Below are 18,699 nucleotides of genomic sequence, written 5' to 3'. Positions count from 1 at the left end.
GTGCCTGAGTGATGGCCAGCCTTGAGGACAGTCCTCAGATTTCCATCTGAGAGCCCTCCCCACCCCCCAAGCATGTGCGTCCCCAGCAAGGACCAGCAGGGAGCTGAGGGCACAGCAGAAAGCCGTGGGCGCAGCTTATCTGACTCAGAAGCGCATTGCCGGGTTTTGTACATTCCCTTCCTAATTACATTCTTATCGAACTTGATATTCAAATTAGCCACGGTCCCCCGGGTCACCTCCACCACCAGGAAGGAGCAATTACTCTGAAATATGCTGAGTGACTAGGGCTCCGATATGTTCACGGACAGTCCCTCTGTGCATAATTAAACACTGCCCCCTCCCTCAAAATAATTTCACAGAGATGAGGCCAGAACTTTATTGCTTTGAGCCGATTCTAAATTCCTGGCACGCAGAACTTGACCAGCGCCCCCTGCAGGAGACTCCCAGGTTTCCGAGCGCTCAGCTACGCCGGGGTCCCACCCTGCAGCATATTATAGGTTGGGTGCTACTATCACCAGAACTCTCAAGTTTGTGGCACTTCAGTTGAAGTGAGCACTCTGAAAAGTCTCAGATACAGGCCAAGCTCGAGTATCAGTGAGCCTGGCAGGCTGGGTGGGGCCCCTCGGATCTGAGGCCGAACAAAGGACGGCAGCTCACTAGGTCCTTTCTCCATAAACACGGCACTTGGCAAAGATGTATCCTTACAGCAGCCAGCCTGTGGGGAAAATGCCGTTACCCCTAAACCAGCCACCAAGGCACACCCAAGCGCTCACCCAAACGTTTCTAATTCCCACCCTGAAAATTGTCCCCTGATGTCCCACCCCGCCATCTCCCTCCCAAACTTTGTAACCTTCCAGTGCTCTTGACTTACCCCAAAGCTCGTCACCTGCTGGACCTCACGTGTGAGGCTCAGGGAGAGGGCAAGATAGTGTGGGGAACAAAGCAGGCACCTGCCCACCCGAGGCCTGGAAGCAGCAAGAAACTGTATCTCAGTAACGTTGGCGTCAGAGCTGTCTCCGGCTCCATCTGCCAGGTGGAGAAACTGAGGCCTGGGGATGTTGGAAAGGACGCTTAGTGGGCACATCTCCCTTCATGAAGGCAACTTCCTCCTCCCCCACGATGGGAGCCCACCAGGAAGGTGCTAGACATCAGAACTGTGTCCATGGAGACGGCAGTTTGCCCTCATCACAAGCCGGTGTCCCTCTGGGTCCTGCAGTCTCTGCTCTTTGATTTCCGGGAAGTGGAAATCTCAGACTGAACACACACGACGGCAGAGGGCGTGCCTGTGGTCCAGCGCCCGGAAACTGGGCATGACCCAGAGTTCTTGGGGTTGAGGTTTATGAGGATGCTCTATCTGGGGGTGAGCTGAACAGTGGTTCCATTGGGCAGTGGGCTCCTCACTAGTCCATTCCAGCCACGAGTCCAGAGCTGGCCAAGTAGCCTCTCAGCTGCCTTGACTGGCGCGGAAGGGTGGGCTAGCAGCTGGAATACTCTTTTGGATTTCAGTTGCTCTCACAAAACAGCCCCCTGAAGAACTAGACAGTGGCTCAAAACACACAGGGGTCCAACTTCCGCAAAGCTGAAATAGTTTCAGAACCAAGAGAAAAGAGCGCACAGAGGGAAATCCTGGCGCCTATGAGCACAGAGCACGCGCAAGACAGGGCACAGCTAGCCAGCGGTGCAGAGAGAGAGAGTCTTCTGCTAAGGGCCTTGCAGAGAAGCAGGAAAACATCAGGGTCCTCCCCATAGAACATTCCCATTCTCTTGGTTTTCCTCAAGGCGATGCGCTTTCAAAGCCAGTGTTTTCTTCTTCCGCAAGGAAGGCTTTAGAACTCAGCCTGAGTATTCACTCAAGGGACCAGGACTTGAGGGGAATCCGTTGAGGGTGTTGAATGACCTCCTGATCAAAGGGATTGAGAGAAGGGACAGTGTTTATGTACAATTCGGATTTCAGATAGAAAAGCAGCTTGCAGTGGTTTGCAGCTGTCCCTTTGCTGGTTGTGGCAATTTGAATGAACATGGCCCCCATAGGCTCACAGGGAGTGGCACTACTTGAAAGGGTTAGGAGGTGTGACCTCACTGGAGGAGGTGTGTCACTGAGGGTAGGCTTTGAGGTTTCAGAAGCTCCAACCAGATCCGATGTCACTCTCTCTTCCTGTAAAACTCTAGGCTACCTCACCAGCACCACCTCCGCCTGCACGCCGCCATGCTCCCTGCCATGACGACAATGGACTAAACCTCTGACACTGTAAGCCAGCCCCAAATAAATGCTTTCCTTCATCTGAGCTGCCCTGGTCACGGCGTCCCTTCACAACAGTAGAAACCTGAACTAAGACACTAATCCAACCGCTCTCGGTGAGGAAGGAGAAACGGGGGCCTCAGCACCCCACTGAGCGTTGGACCCCATTGGGCCTCCTTTCACATTCCGGGGTGGGGCGGGAGGCAGATGAGACTCTGAGTGAGAAAAGCTAAACACAGAAGGAAGAATGACCCTGCTTAAATAACAGCAAAGCTCCGTGCCTAAGCTACTCTCCGCCAAGGCATCCACCAGTCTGGAGCACAGGGCTGTCCCTGCTGTTCCTGGTGCAGTTCTGCATCTCAGCCGCTCTCCCTTCCTCACAGTCCCCCTCCTCTCCCTCCTGTTGAAGATGCCCCATCTCATCAACAGCAGCTCCCGCCTCCCGAGGGCTCTGGCCAAAGCCTTGGACCCGCCAACAGGTCCCCTGTGCCTCCAGTATCCCACACCCACTGAGAGCAGAGGCTGACACAGCACCTCTGCCAGGACCTGCCCCTCCCGCCTCCTCTACCTCCAGCACCCAAGGAGGCCACCACCAGAGCCTTCTTGGAAGCCTGACACCAGTGCCCTGCACCCACCCAGGCTTCCCATAGACTGTTCTCCAACATGGAAGCTGCCATTAAACAAACAAGCAAACACAATCCCTGGAGCTCAGCATACGAGCATCTGCTGCTCCTCCAGAGGATGGGGTTCAGTGCCCAGCACCCACACTGGGCAGCTTACAACGGGGGAATCCAACATCCTCTTCTGGCTCTCTCAAACATCCACCTTTGTGAACACACATACATGCAAACGCACATAAACACAATAATAAATTTTGGGGAGCTGGAGAGATAAGGAGCACTGGCTTCTCTTCCAGAGGCCCTGAATTCAATTCCAGGCAATCACACGGTGGCTCACAACAATCTATAATGAGGTCTGGTGACCCCTTCTGGCGTGCAGGTGTACATGCAGGCAGAACATTTTAAACATACTAATAAAGAAATAAATACATACAATAATTTAAAATTCTTTTTTACAGTTTTTTTTTTTTTAACTAACAAACTGGTGCTGGGGATGGACCTCATGGCCTGGCACACCCTGGCAGGCTCTCTGAGATGTGTCCCCAGCCCCACAATTGGCATTTGGACCCACAAGCAGATGTCGCTCCACAGCCCTCACGCTCCAGCACTTTCTCACCACCGGTAGAGGAAGTCCTAGAAGGTACTCATCTGGCCACGACCTCCTGGGCGTGTCCACTATTAGGCCACGCCCTTGTGTTCCAGCACTAAGCCACACCTCCTCTAGGCCTATCCACCACTAAGCCATGGCTTTCTGGGCCTGTCCATCAATAAGCCACGCCCCGTCTGGGCGTGCCTCTCACTTTGGTCCGCTCCGTGGTTCCGCCCTTCACTTACCTTAGTGCTCTTAGAGCCTCAGCATCCTGTCACAGGTCAGACACACGCCAGCCTGACACTTGGCTTCTTCCATCCCGACTCCCTGGTTGTGCTTCCGCAGAACGCCATGCCATAGCTCTGGTGTCCTTGTCTGTGGGGGAGCCCAGCTGCCAGGCTCTCCAGTACCCACTGAACAGGCGCTCAGCCCTGGCCGCAGTGCCCTCTCCTCTTTTGCTTTATTTTTCTGCATGAAACACTGTCGCTTTCTAAGACACTCCGTATTTGCAGGTGCTTTCCCTCTAGAAGAATATCAGCTCTGTGGAAAAACGGTCTCTTTAACTTCCTGTCCACGGTGCCTCGTGCCTAGGAAAGGACCTGGGAAGGAAGAAAAGAAGGAAGGGAGGGAAGGAGGGAGGGTGGATAGACAGACGGATGAATGGATAGCAGAAAGGAAAGATGTGGGGATGGATGGGTGGATGTGTGGATGGTAGGCGGACACATTAACACACGTGGGACCCTGCTTTCCATGAGAAATGCCTGTGTGAGGCCCCGCTGAACCGAGGGGTCTGGCAGCCTGTCCTCTGAGCTTCCCTGTGGAGAGGCCACAACACTCAGAACCGGTCGGGGCATCAGGCCCTCTCCTTCACTTTTGTGTGCAGTCCACAGATGATGCTCTGGTCACCTGGCCACTTGGAGGGTTGCCCTCCGACTGCCGAGACCAGTTGGCAGAGGGTGCAGAGGTCTCTGAGAATTCTGTCTCCCTGACCCATGAGTGATGGTGAGTTCGGGATCCCACCCCTGAGGCCCCAGCTGTGACATTTTCAAGTGTGGGATTTCTTTCTGAAGTCTACCTGGCCCAGGGCAGTCAACCACAGATTTGGCCTCATGCGTCTCCTTGTGTGGCCTCCAACTCATAGGTCCCTGTGCCACTGCTCAGCTTACCCCCCCCCTTTACTTTTAAAACCTCCAGGTCAGAGTCTGCTCCTGGGGACCCCAGCCTCGAAGCTAACTCTCTAGTGTCATGAAAATAAAGTTGGATCGGGGGACACATGTATGTCAGAAACTGCTGTGTGCGTTCACCCAAGGGGGCCTCACAGTGCCCCAAGAGGCATCTTTGTATCCATTTAAAAAATAAGATATTCTAACCAAAAGTAAGTTAGGGGAGGGAAGGGTTTATGTGTCTTTCACGTCCGGGTCACAGTTCATCATTGCCGGAAGTCAAGGCAAGAACTCCAGCAGGATCTTGAAGCAGAAACCACACGGAGGAAGACAGCCAGCTGGCTTGACTGAAGACTCCTGCTTTCTTATACAGTTCAGGCTCGCCTGACCAAGGAATGGCACCACCCACAGTGGGCTGGACCTTTTTATGCCAATGAGCAATCAAGACAACCCCCTCAGATAAGCCCATAGGCCAGTCTGATCTGGGCAGCCCCTCTATGGAGACCTCTTTCTCAGGAGACTACCCCCTGAGGTAGATTAAAATCAACTAGGACAGAGCCCAAGGTCACATGGTCAAGGGCAGCGCAGGCACTTGAATATTGTCCTGGCGTGGGTGTCAGCATCATTTTCAGCTCTGTATATGTTACCAGTAAGCCATAATGCAATGTGCTTTCTACAGTGACCACATGTTGAAGCCTGGGTGGGCATGTGAGTCCCTCTCTTCAACTGTCACGCCATTAAAGCAACAAACCCCCAAGAACTATTGCTTCCCCAGGAATTTCATGCCAGCGAAGGAAAGGTGAGACCCTAGCATCAATCACTGGAGGCATTTGCCTTGATGGACAGCTTCCCTCCAAGTTGAATTAATTTCTGCTAATCTCCTGGCTTTGTTTAATCTCATTTTTAAAGCGGTAACACTGCTATACAGTAGGAGAGAGAAGCTGGGAGTCCTTTGTTCCCTGGTTGTTAACATTGTGAATAAATCCATTTTTCTTTATCAATTTCACGTGTATGCATTTGTGTTGAGGGACATACGCATGCAAGTGCAATGCCTCCAGAGGCCAAAAGAGGGCGTCCAAACCCCAAAACTGGAATTAATAGATGGTGTGAGCTGCCTGAGGCAAGTGTTGCAAACAGAACTTAAATCCTTTGCAAAGCCAGTCAGGGCTGTTTCCCTGAACCATCTTGCCGTCCCCTTTATTAATTAATATTTCCTAGGTTCCTTTAGGATCCAGGGAAACCAGGCAGGGGTTATGAGCCTGGGTGCACGGGGACACTTGCTGGTGAGCATCACGGCGGTGTGGGATGCAGGATGCTCAAATGCCTGCGGCCTGCGGCAGGTGAGACCACTTTCATCGGCATCTCCCGCTTTCACATCGTGAAGACAGGTGTGCACGCTCCCAGCAACACATTCCCTAAAGCTTCACTTTCTCTTTTCAGAATGAGAGGGCCGGGCAGCGGCACCTCCCCACCCAGTGTCTGGGGGATCTGCTATGGAAGGAGGAGAAATATCAGCTCGCCTTCTTTTTTAACGAATCTCTCTTGTGTCTGTTTAGTGAGATTTATTCTCTCGTTTATCACTACCCTCCCTTCGTTCACGTTAAATATGAAATTGATTAGGAAAGATCCCCATCACAGCTTAAAAAAAATAATTAGCTGCTACATCATGTTGCCCACAGTGCGACAGAAAGGACTGATTAAATTAGGAATATTAAAACCCCATTAATCTGCACTCAACTTAAGCTCCGCTTGCTCATCTCACAGTGACACTTATTATGTCTGACACTGAAGGATATTTACATTACCAGAAGCAGCAAGGTCAGCCGCTGAGAGATGTCAGGTTGGTCATTAGTCAGAGGTGGAACAGGTGACCAGAGGGAGGGTACCCATATGTCAAGAAAGCCGTCCCTCACTCGGCACTCCTGAAGTGAGGAACTCCCACACCTGGATGGTCCAGGGGTATGGGTGCCCACAGGATTTGGTCCACACCCGCGCTCTGTCACCCTCCCCAGGATTTGGTCCACACCCACGCTCTGTCACCCTCCGTGAGTCTCTTGTGATGTTAGGGACCTTGGCACCAGCGTCTGGATGGGTATTCCGCAGGCTAGCTCCTCCAGCATCTCCTCCCCCTCCTCGGGTTCTGAGAACCATCAATGAGGTCAATGAGTGTCAGGTGCTGCCTGGGGGGGATGCTGGCACCCACCCAGCCCCACTAAGCTCCCCAGGGCTCTACCCTACTCAGCTTATCAAAAGCCTGTGAGATGGCCACAGTGTCACCAAGACACAGGAGAGGAAGCTCCATGCACAGACTTGGCTGAGAGCCCACAGCTGGCAAATGACAGCCTCAGCTTCCCTCCAGGTACCAGGCAGCCGTCCCTGTACTGATTCCAAGGGTCCTCCCCTCCAGAGGACACAGAGGGTAAGAATGCGTCACTGGGATTGGGGAAACACCCTCAGCGTGACTTAGATTCGACAGAACTGGGGGTCGCCCATCGTAGTGTCAGACTGGGAGATGGGGAACCTCTCCCCCGACCCCAGGGCCACAGAGCGCTCTGCAGGCCTGCCACCTGCAGAATGCACAATGAGTCACCAACAAGGGCTGAAGCATCGTACCCTCTGGTTCTTCAGAGCAGTGGACTCGGCCTTCCTGGTGCTGCCACCCTTTAATATGGCTCCTCATGTCCTGGTGACCCTCAACCCTAAAATTGTCTTCGTTGCTACTTCATAACTGTTACGAATCATAATGTAATTTGGTGGGGGGGGGACAGAGGCTTGCCAAAGGGGTGATGACCTACAGGTTGAGAACCGCTGCCATAGAGCCAGAATTTGGAGGCTGAGGGCATGACTGAGTGGCAGAGATTCGCCTGCGCGCTCACCAAGCCCTGGAGAAAATTAACTTAGCTAGCTCTTGTTTGTGATGGAGTTTTCTTTTATTGGTCTCGTTTTTGTTTATTCGAGACAGTGCCTCACTCTATAGTTTAGGCTGGCCTTGAATTCACAGTGATCCTCCTGCCTCAGCCTCGCTAATGCTGGTCTTACAGTCATGGGCTACCACACCCAGCTTAGCTGCATGGACAGTGATTACTTCTTCTCTTTCCCACCCTCTGCACTGTTGGACGAACCCAAATCACATCCATGTAAGGTCGATCTTCCCTGAGGGAGGGAATAGAGGGTCACACACTCCCAGTGGTCTGTTCATGCTGCCCAAGCTAGAGCCCTGACGGCTGGGTCTGGGTCTACCTTCTTGGGGTCTGCACTTGAAGTGCACAGGACATAGGAGCAGACTGAGGAGACCCCACAGGATGCCTAGAAGAGGCTGCTATAGCGAGTAGTGAATAGCGAGTATGTGTCTTGCTGGGGACAGAAACAAGGTACAGGCAGCATCTGTGCCTGCCTGAGAGGGCTGGGCTTGGGGGCAATGGCGTCTATGGATTTTTCTTGAACAAATGAAGTCAGACAGTAGGATATCTGAGGCCAAACTGACTGATTCAGGAAAAAGAGAGAAATATAAGGCCAAGGGTACAGAGAAACAGGGGTCGGAAAGTGGAGAACGTGGCCTTTCTCACAGTCACAGCCACTGGGCTCCAGGCTGTGGCCCCCAGAAGGTCTCTGTGTGACTGCTTCGTGGGTCCACCCTAAGGCAGAGCTGGGCTGCACGCTGTGGCCCAGAAGTGCAGCTAGAGTCCTGGATAGTGAAGACACATCCTGAGTTTACCTCTGCAAGCTACGGAGCTGCTCACTTCCTCCGCCCTAGAAGCATGCTGCCTGGCACCCCTGGGCCCTTCCCGGGCAGAGCCAACCTTGATCACCCCTTACAAGGGTGAGCAGTGTGGGGCAGGGACAGAAGCAGGCTCCTTCCTGCCCTCTGGTTCTCTGAGCCAGCACAGCCCTGCCTTCACCTCTATGGCCACTTCCCGCAGCCGAGCACCCTTCAGCAGTGCCCTGTGGACCTGCTTACCTGGCACCAGGCACACACGTACGCTCAGTGCCCAATGCTAAGCGACACCCCTGGGAGCTGGAGACCTCCTGGTGCATCTTCAACTTTGCTGAACCCCTCCCCTGCATGGCTGGTTTGTCTAATAACTGACAACTCGGGAGAAGGAGCCTAAGTCCCTTAAGGACGAAGAACTTGGCCTCTGTGTAAGGCCCACAAATGTGGTTCTTATTACATGGAGTTCTCTCTCTCTGCTGATGCTTTCCAGATGTGTCAAAGGGGGGCAGACCCTCAGGACATCTCCTTAGCTTTGGAACCTCTGTTTGTCCCAGATAACCACAGTCAAATGCTCATCCCACGGCCAAAGTGAGTCCAGGAATCAGGAGCCAAGTAGGCTGTGGCCCAGGGCTATCGTCCTCGCTGCATGGCAGAGAAGGAGACGCGCTCACATCTGGAGGTCCTGGGCCAGAAGCGCCCAGGTAGATGACTGAGGAGATGAAACACACAGCCCTGGAGAAACAGGACATCGCTAGGTTATCCCCAAAGAGCCACAGAGGATGGGACAGACTGGACCTGATGCCTGCGCCCCATCATTTGCAGACTACAAGGTATTTTTGTGTTACCCTGTGCTCTCCAGAACAAGATTCTAGGCAGATCCAGACCCCAGACTCCTCCAAAAAAGCTGGCACTCTTCCTGCTGGGGGTAGGCTCAGCTAAGTTCTAAAGTGCAATTGCTTTTAGAGACAGAGGGGTGTGCTGGGCAGGGGGTAAAATGTTGATAGTTAGACTCATACAAAACACTCCAGAGACAAAGCATTTCCTCACAGCTTCTGGGCAAAGTATGTGGGGATGGGGGGCAGAAATAACATTTTTTGAGACATGGTCTTAGTCTGCATGAACCCAGTTGGCCTGGAACTCACTGTGTAGACCAATCTGGTCCGAATTCATAGAGACCTGCCTCCTTTGGCCTCCAGAGGCAACCACTGGGCCCAGAAATCGGTTCCTGATCCTAAAGGCTGCTTACAGTGGGGCAGCGGGCCAGTGAAGGGGAAGAGCATTTGTAGCCAGCCCCACCCCTGCCCCATTCTCTAAGATCACTGGGCTCTGGCTCAGCATGTAGCAAGAGTCTCAAAGTCCCCAAATAAAGGGCAGAGAGAGGCACAGGTGTGCAAGGCTTCTGGGACAAGCAGCCTTCCCCACACTGACCTGCAGTGTGCCCCTGACTCATCACTAAAGAGCTTGGAGATTTCACGCAACAGCAACTAGGGTGGCTGGGGCAATTGTCCAGGCCTAAGCCTGGATTTGAGAACAGAGGTGATGCCATTTTGAGCAGTGGTATAGGGGTGGGGACGGGGGAGAGGTGGAGGTTTTGAGAGGACCCTTCCTGAAGCTGTCCAGAGGCATCAAGGGAGGACTGGCTGAGACCGGAGACTCTCCTCCAGCTCTCTCCTCCAGCTGAGAAAGCCCAGAGTGGAAGCCCCAATGCAAGAAGCTCAGTACAGGGTCCGGGTCCACTGCGACCGCATGTGAAAGAAAACAGCTCATTCTGGCCCCCAACACCAGGACAGCATGATAGAAACATGGTACATTGTCTCAGGTCAGGGGTGGGGAGTGGCTCAGTTGGTCAAGAGCTTGCCTAGGGAGGCCCTGGGTTCCATCCCAGCACTGAATGAGCTTGGTATGGTAGTACCCACCTGTAATCCTGGCATCAGAGGATCCAAAGTTCAAGGTTATTCTCTGCCTTGTGAGTTCTAGGCCTTGGAGGATAGTTGAGATTTGGAACTGGCGTGGAAGGAAGGCAGGGGAAGAGACACGGGGTGGGGAGGAAGGGAAAGGGGAAAGAAAGATCTTTCCTTCTCTTGGGGAGCCAGGGGTGAGTTTCTAGTTGGTGGTTCTAGCACATAGCAGCCTCTCGAAGGGGGTGTTCCCAGCAACATCCCACATTTGAAGTCAGAGGACTGGCCTCAGACTTCTCCATCATAATCTTGGGCCTAAGTCCCACCTTCTTGCCAAGGGCTGGCTGTCATGGACTATGGACCCAGCAAGCATTAGGTGCTCAATAATTGCCTGAAGACCTAGGATCACACCTTCTTTGTACCTGTCACAAGTAAAAGGGTTCATAGGCTGAACCTGGGGTTTTCCATCCTAATACATTTGAAACCGTATTAGAAAATGCCACCAAGGCCAAGGGTCCTGCAGAAACAGGATTCCCAAAGAAAACAGAGAAAGAAACTCATTAGAAATTTGGCCTCAAAGGTACACAGAGTTGCAAATAGGGTCCCAGGCAAAGCTTGGGGTTAGAGCACGGTCTGAGCCTATCCCATCCTAAAGGGAAAAAGAAAAAGAAAGTTCTAGAAAGAAAGCACGCTCAAGAAGATTGGAAACTGGTTCCCCACACTGGTGTCCACGTCCCCATCCCAGAACCTGTGGTGTGGCCTTGTTTATAAAGGAACCTTGAGATGAGGTGGTTCAGGGGTCCCTAATGGCTTTCCAGATCTCATCAGAAGCGGATGGAACTAGAGATCACTATGTCAAGCAAAATAAACCAGACTCCAAAGATGAGCCCCTCTCATGGGGGACGAGGAGAAGGGTCTGGGGGAAGACGAAGAACAGAGAGGAGTCGTCGGGAACAAGAGAGGGCACTGGAGAAGAAAGGCAAGATGTCACATCCTGTGTTGTGTGTGAATCTGCACATGTGCACCATGGAAGGAGCAGGTGCTGCTTGAGGAGGAGATTGGGGACCAACACTGGGGAGTGGGAGGTGAGGAAGGTGACACAGATACAAGGTGCAGTGATATATGCACATGAAAATGTCATAACAAGCTCGTTATTAATGACGCACACGTGCAGGTACACACAAAGCCAAGGCAGCGGGGCCCATCTCACACCCACAGACAGAGCATGTGTCCCCTGCAATGGGCTGAGGGCCTGGCCCAAAGACCAGAGACTTGAGGAAGACAGAGAGAGGGAACCAACATTGACTGGCCCTGCATTGGCCAGGGGATAGAGTAGAAGGGTACACATATGTTTGGCTTGCCAGGCACCCTGCAACAGAACGTTTTTGTCCTTTCTTGGCTTACCTGATTCAAGTGAGATCAGGCACCTCTCTCTCTCTTACTTGGCTCCCTTCCTGTACACTCAGCAGAGCCTGAGAGAAGGTGTGGGTAGTTTGGGGAGAGCCATCTCTGGTACTGAGCACATATGCACATGGCCAATGACTGCTGTGGGCAATCAGGGCTCAAAGGCCACTGGGACCCCTCAGGGAAATCCACAGAGCTTGCCTTTTGTATTCCCCTGGACCCTCATGGGTCTAGGCTTTCAGGCCCACTAGCTGAGGTTATGTCTAGAACCATGGCTTTGGGAAATGCCACCCCTGCAGGGCCTAGGAGGACAGGCAAGGCCCAGTTCCATTTGCCTCTACACTCATAGGGGTGCCGGGTAGACCTGGGCCCTGAGAGCATCTGGGGTGTCAATGCCAACTGCCACCACACATGAATACACATGCCAGCATGCTGCATGGCTGGGGCAGGCCTCTCCAGAGACTGACTGAAGACTTGGCAGGATTATCTTTCAAATGGCCTTATACTCGGTTAGATGAAGATAAGATGCTCCCAGGGCCCATCATGGGCCGCAGGAGCGAAGCAGACAAAAAGCAGCGGGTCACAGAGACGCCTGGCTGATGCCTGAGGGCCTGGATCCAGCCATACCTGAAGCCATTAGAAACACCAGATTTCCTTCCTCTTCCTGGGATTTTCCATTTACAAACCTGACAACCAGAAAAACCTGTGACTGGCACAAGCCTCTGCCTCGTGTTGGGAGCATGAGCCACATTCCCTGCCTCATCTTCTCTGCAAGAGCTGGATGGAGCTGGGTCAGAGGTCAAGTGTGGCCCTAGGTGAAAGGTCATGATTAATTGACCGAGGGGACCGAGGGTCTAGAATCGTGCTCAGCTGGTAAAGCGCTTTGCTGTGCCAGCGTGAGGCCCTGAGTCTGATGCCAAGAACCATGTAAAAAGTTGTATGGTGTGTACGTGTGACCCCAGCCCTGGGGAGGTGGAGACAGGCTGTGTCTCAAAACACAAGGTGGAGACACACACACACACACACACACACACACACACACACACACACACGGAAAGCCCAGATCAAGAGATCAAGTATTGTCAGTCTTAGCAAAACCCTGCAGGACCGCGGCTTGGTGAGGTACATCACCGAGGAACACCCCCACACGCCTGAAGACAAAGCATCCTTCTGGGTGTCCCGAAAAGGGGGCTGGCAAGGGACCAGCCTCTTCCCTCAAAGCCCAAATGGCAACTGTTTCCAGATCAGGGAGATTAAGTTCTGAAAATTCACACTTCTCGGGAGGGTCTCAAGAATCCTTGTCCCTAGCTGCCTGACTTCTTCCGGGGCCCTGGTCGCTCCCCAGCACCACCTCGGACCTCAGGAGACTGCGAGGTCCTTTAAGAACCTTGGCTGGCCAGGGCGATGGGCGGGGCGGAGGGCGGGGCGGGGGCGGGGCGGGCGATGGGCTGGGTAAGATCTCCCTGGCATCTTTATCGCTCCCCTTACCCCGCTGCATAAATCCACACCAAGCCGGTGACATTTGCACAGCGCGTTTCCTCGGGTCTCCGTAATCCCTTCAGAATATTAAGGCTGCGTTCCTTTATCTTTGGTTACATTAACTTCAATTTTCCTTATGAGTAAGTATTTGGCTAAAAATTAATATAGTGAAGTTGAAAAGAATCTTAGGATAGGAAAAAGACTAATTTCATCTCGGGCTGCCGAGATCCCCAGTACACCGGGGTTAATGTAATTAACTTACAATTTGAGCCTGGGTTGTGTACATACACCAAATCTCCCCACTGGAAACCAGATTAGATTTTATTGCTCCATATATCCTGCTTATCTATGTTACGCTTCCAATATACTTCCCTCGGTGACTTCGAGGCTCCGCTCCACAATGAAAATGCAGAACCATCTGGTCCTGAGCCCGCGCCGTTTATTTAAAGATTTAATTAAATACTGTAAATGGAAAGCTTCCCCGAATTAACATTTTAAATGTGACTTATTGCAGGTTTGATATTGTCTTAATGCCAGCCTGGGAAACTCCAGCGCAAGTTGTTGACGTTCAAATTGAATTCATCTGGGTGGCTCCGGGGGGACCCATTAATTAATCTAAACAACTAATGGGGATTGGTTCTGACTTTTGATGAAGATTATTTACTGAGACAATTTGCGATGAATAAAGAGTCACAGTAGGCAAATGCTTAATTGAATTAAAAAAAAAAAAGTCTCATTGTGCTTTAATATCAGGGATGCGGGTGTGTGAGTAAGCTTTGAAGTGAAGGAGCAGGGTGAGAGCCCCAGTCTCTTACCCCGGCTAATAACAGAGCGAGTGGGTAATTACATCCGCTGGGTAGCGTGCTCCTCCATAGGACAGCAGGTCTGGCTGGCTAATCACTTCCTGGGCAACAAGAGTCTAAGGCGCAACGAAGAAGACAGGGGCCTGCCCTTCATCTTAGGCTAGGTCCCAGGAAGGGCTGGCGGCAGCAGCCTTCCCCTCCCCTTCCGCTCCCCTCCCTCTCCCCCCCCCTCCGGGGTTGGCCCACCGGGGAAGCGTCTCTCCTCCCGCCCCAGCTCCCTCCCCATCACCCTGCTGTCAAAACTCTCCGGGAGCTCTGATGAAATTCCACCTGGATTAAGCCAGAATGAACTTTCCAGTCAATCTATCTTCTCATTTCATCTTCTGGGTCAGCAGCTCGGGTCAGTGCTCTCTGCTTGGAGGAGGAAAATGGAAGGTTCGAGAAGCTGGAATAGCCAGCCTGTGGCCTGTGTCAGTGTGAGCACAACACGGAATTGTGAACTTGGGCAAATCATGAGAAAAAAAAAATGTTTTTTTTTTTAATTAAAACAAAAGAAAACAAATGTAAACTACTGCCTAATTCTCAGCGTGAACTCTATGTGTGTGGGGAGGCCAGAGGTCCCCCCACCCATGGCGTCCTGGCCTCCGAGCCCTTCGCTCCTCCTGGCCTGATGTGGCATCCCCGCACTGGAGGCTCCCCACACCTTTCCCTCCACCCCCACCCACCCTCCCTGCCTGGGCAAGCCGGGAAATTTGAGGCGGCAGCTCCCTGCCACCAGTCTGCAGTTTTGCTAGATTGCCAGTGACTCACCTCAGAGGGCCTGGCCATTCAGTATGGCTGTGATAAAACACTGTGGCAATCTACAGAAGGACCGTGTCCTGGGGGCTGACATGGTGTGTAAGGACGTCAGCACTGCAGCAGGCTGCAAACATGGCCGCTGGAGCCAGACGCTGAGGGCTCATCTCTCAAACCTCAGTCAAGACTTAGTGCGAACACAATAGGAACGGTCCAGGGTTCTTGAAACTCCCGCCCTAGTGCCACACCTTCTCCAGCAAGGGCACACCTCCTAATCCTCCCCAAACAGCTACCAAGCTGGACCACTATTCAACCACTATTCAATGGCCTATGGGGGCCATTCTTATTCAAACCACCACAGCAGGACGCTTTTCTGGGTGAGTAATGGCACTGCCTTTGTTTGAACCCCTCTCTCTCCCTGTCTCTGTTTCTCTACTTGCTACCTCAGACTCCTATTTCTCTATTTCTCCATCTTCTCTATCATCTGTGTGCTTTCTCTCCCCTCTTTCTCTGTATCTCTCTCTGTCTCTGTCTCTCCTTTCCTCTATTACACTGACTTTGGGATCCATCCTCTCCCCGCTTCTCTCGCTCCAGAGTAGGATTTGACTAAAGAAAGGCCCACAGTGAGGACAGTTGTTATATGAGGGTGCGCCATCTGAACCCCTATTTATTGCTTACCTAAGGCAGCAATTTGTCCTGTGTGGTGATCAACGCTGATTATCAGTTTGGCAGGATCTTGAATCACCATGGAAATAAAGCCTCTGGGTGTATCTGTGAGGGACTTTCTAGACTGGCTTAACTGAGATGAAAGCCTCACCCTGAACGTAGGTGCCATCATGCCAAGGGGTGTGGTCCTGGACTGCCTGAAAGGAAGAAAGGGCATCGGCGTGATCTCTCCCTTCTTCCTGACTGTGCAGACCATGTGACCTCACGCCCTGCCACTGAGACGTCCTCACCATGATGGACTGTGTTCCTTCAAACTGTGAGCTGAAACAAGGCCTTCCTCCCTCAAGTTCCTTCTTGTCTAAGGCATCCTGTCACAGCAGCAGTGAAGTATTTGTCCACCTCACACAGGCTGCTCTGGAAAAGCCTGACAGAGGACAAGAGGAAGTGTGCTGGGGACCCAGCCAGAGGCCACCGAGTTCAAGCCAGAGATCTCCGTCGAGAGGCTCACGACGCGTTCACACACAGATGAGTGACGTGTGTATTTTCTGCTTTCTTATTCCTTACACACTTAGGATTTTGCCAGGTTCACGGTTTCTGTTCTTGTTTTTCTCGCTCTGTAATGAATCTTGGAAGTTCCATTTAGAAGTAGGCACATTCCAGGGGACACAGACGTGACTGTGGTTCAGACCTTTTTCTTTCGGTTTGTCTCCTGTAGGTCAGGCTGGCCTTGAACTCACTGCGAAGCTGAGAACACTTGGACTTCTGCTAGGGGCTGAGAGTAGGGTGAGCACACACCGCTTGCACCCCGCTTCGGAAACTGCTTCACGTCTGAGGGTGAAGTTAGCCGGGGCAGAGAGGCAGAGGATGGACTGACTGCTCGTGGTGGGGCGTGGAGGATGCTGGACACACAGGGGGGCCCACAGGGGGGAGGGGGGAGTGGCGAGAAGAACAGTGTTAGAGTTTATGTGTCAGTAAGAATCCATCACTTGCTTGCTTCCCTGTGGACTTATACTCCACTATTAGGTCGGAGTTTGAAGTGAGGTTATGTGAGGACGTAATGAATTTGTGACAGCATGGGGACATCCGATGGCGGCATTTCTCAAGAAGGGAATTTGGAATGCCAACAGATGTGGGAAGAAATGCAGGAATGCCTGAGACCTCCGTCAGCTTCTAAAGAATAGTCAGGGCAAATGATGCTCCCAGACCTCAGACGCTTTTCTAAAGAAAAATAATAATCTGTGCCTTAAATACCCTTGAACATGCTGGCCTGCAAACCAGGCTTCCTTGCGCAACTGTAAACTCATAGCTCTATTATCAAAGGAGGAATAATAATAAAATTGAGCCTCATTATGCAATCTTCACTCTTGTACTCTGGTGCCTGGAGTCCCCTGGTTTCCCAGTTTATCTCTTCCTATATTAATCAGGAGAAACAATTTGGCCAACCCTGCTAATCCAGCTATTTCACTTTAACTTCATTATGTAGCCCAGGCTGGGCCAAGCTTGCAGTTCTGCCTCAGCTTCCTGGTGCTGAGATCACAGACATGGAGCTCCACGTTTAAGACAAACTCTGGAATATATGTATGTACTAATATAATATACAACATAAAGGGGGCGGCGGGGTCTCTGGCCTCCGCCGGGGCAACGCCACCCTGGTGGCCGGTTTTGACATCCTACAGCAGTCCCTGAGTAAAGCCGAGGCTCGGGCTGGGAGATGGCTAGGAGGGCCGAGGCGCTTGCTGCCAAGCCAGACGCCTGGGTTCAGTCCCCGGGACCTGCAGGATGGAAGGAGAGAATGTAAGTTATCTTCTGCTCTCCAGTTGTACACAGTGGCACGCGTGCTCTCACCCAGAGGCGTGCAGTCAGGAGCGTGAACCGCACAGGAACCAATCAAAGCCAAACAGACAGACAAATGAATGTAATCCAGGACACTGGTGTGGTAACAGTACTGTTTCTGCTGGTTTTTTCTAACCCTGTCTTAGTCCAAATCCAACTTCCAGGAATTTATGAACAATTGAAATGTCCTTTCCACAGCTCCAGAAGCCTCAAAGTGACAGCTGGTTCTGTAGTTGGCGGCTTCTGTATACCCAGGGGCGGATGGAATCAGCAGACCCCCTCAGGCACTTCAGATGACAGCATCTCCTCATTTCCTCTTCTCACAGGCCCTGGTGGCTCCGGCTTGGAAGGTTTTGAGCCCTTGGACTTTGAGGCCCGGACGCAGCTGACCTGGGTGGCCCCACGCGTCCCTCTGTGACTGGCTGGTTTCCCCGGGACCTTCCAGTGTAGAACTCCATCCCAGGAATGTACACACACATGCTGTCCACCCGAGCTCCCGTCCCTGGGCGGTCAGTCGCCCTCACACACAGCGTCGTGACCACTGAGGCTGCGATGGGGGCAGCAGTGCAGCTGTTTTCCCAGGACCCTCCCGGCTGGATCAGAGGGTGGTCGTAGTTCGTGAGACCTACAGGAGGGAGGCGACGGCTCCTGTCGCTCTGATTCAAGCTCCCTGGACATCTTCTCATGTCCACGCTGGCCAGGCTTGTCCTCTTTCGAGAATGTCCATTCAAGCCCCTTTTCTGCTTTTGAATTTGTTCTGTTTTCCAGGTCCTGCTGTGCCACCCAGTCAGATCGCTGCCTGTTCCTGTTAACATTGTTATTCCCCTGCCTCAGCCTCCTGAGTACTGGGATTTCAGGTGGCCAGCACCATTCCCAGCTTTTGTCCATTTTCTACTAGGCTACTTGTTTTATTGTTATTAAGCTATAGGGTACTTCACATACTAAGGATCTTACCCCTTTATCAGATATGCATTGGGAAATACTTGCTTCAGTTCAAGGTCTCCTTCCCCACCCTGTTTGTCCTGGCTAGTTTTACGTCACCTTGACACAAGCCAGAGTCATGTGAAAGGAGGGAACCTCAATTGAAAAGCTGCTTCGTAAGATCCAACTGAAATGCATTGTCTAGAAAGAGAGCAGGCTGAGCAAGCCATGGGAGCAAGCCAGTGAGCAGCACCCTCCCTGGCCTCTGCCTCAGCTCCTGCCGCCAGGTTCCTGCCCTGTTGGAGTTCCTGTCCTGACCGCCTTGAGTGAGGAACAGTGCTGTGGAAGTGTGAGCTGAAGAAACCCTTTCCCTCCCAAGTTCTTCTGCCATCATATTTCCTCACGCAACAGTAACCCTAAGATGCTGTAGCCGAGCACTTTGCCTGCCTTTTAAATTGCCTGTTTGCTAGTTTCTCTACAGGGTATCGAGCCCAACCGGCCCTAAACTCCAATTATAGCCCAGAAAGGCCTTGAACTTCACAGCGCCTGCCTCTTACTGCCAGTTACTGGGATTTAA

This window comes from Psammomys obesus, unplaced genomic scaffold (genome assembly GCF_907164565.1).
Source record: "Psammomys obesus unplaced genomic scaffold, mPsaObe1.curated_primary_1811, whole genome shotgun sequence".
In the NCBI taxonomy this organism is placed as follows: Eukaryota; Metazoa; Chordata; class Mammalia; order Rodentia; family Muridae; genus Psammomys; species Psammomys obesus.
The sequence above is the reverse complement of the archived record's forward strand: the minus strand, read 5'-3'. Positions refer to the sequence as shown.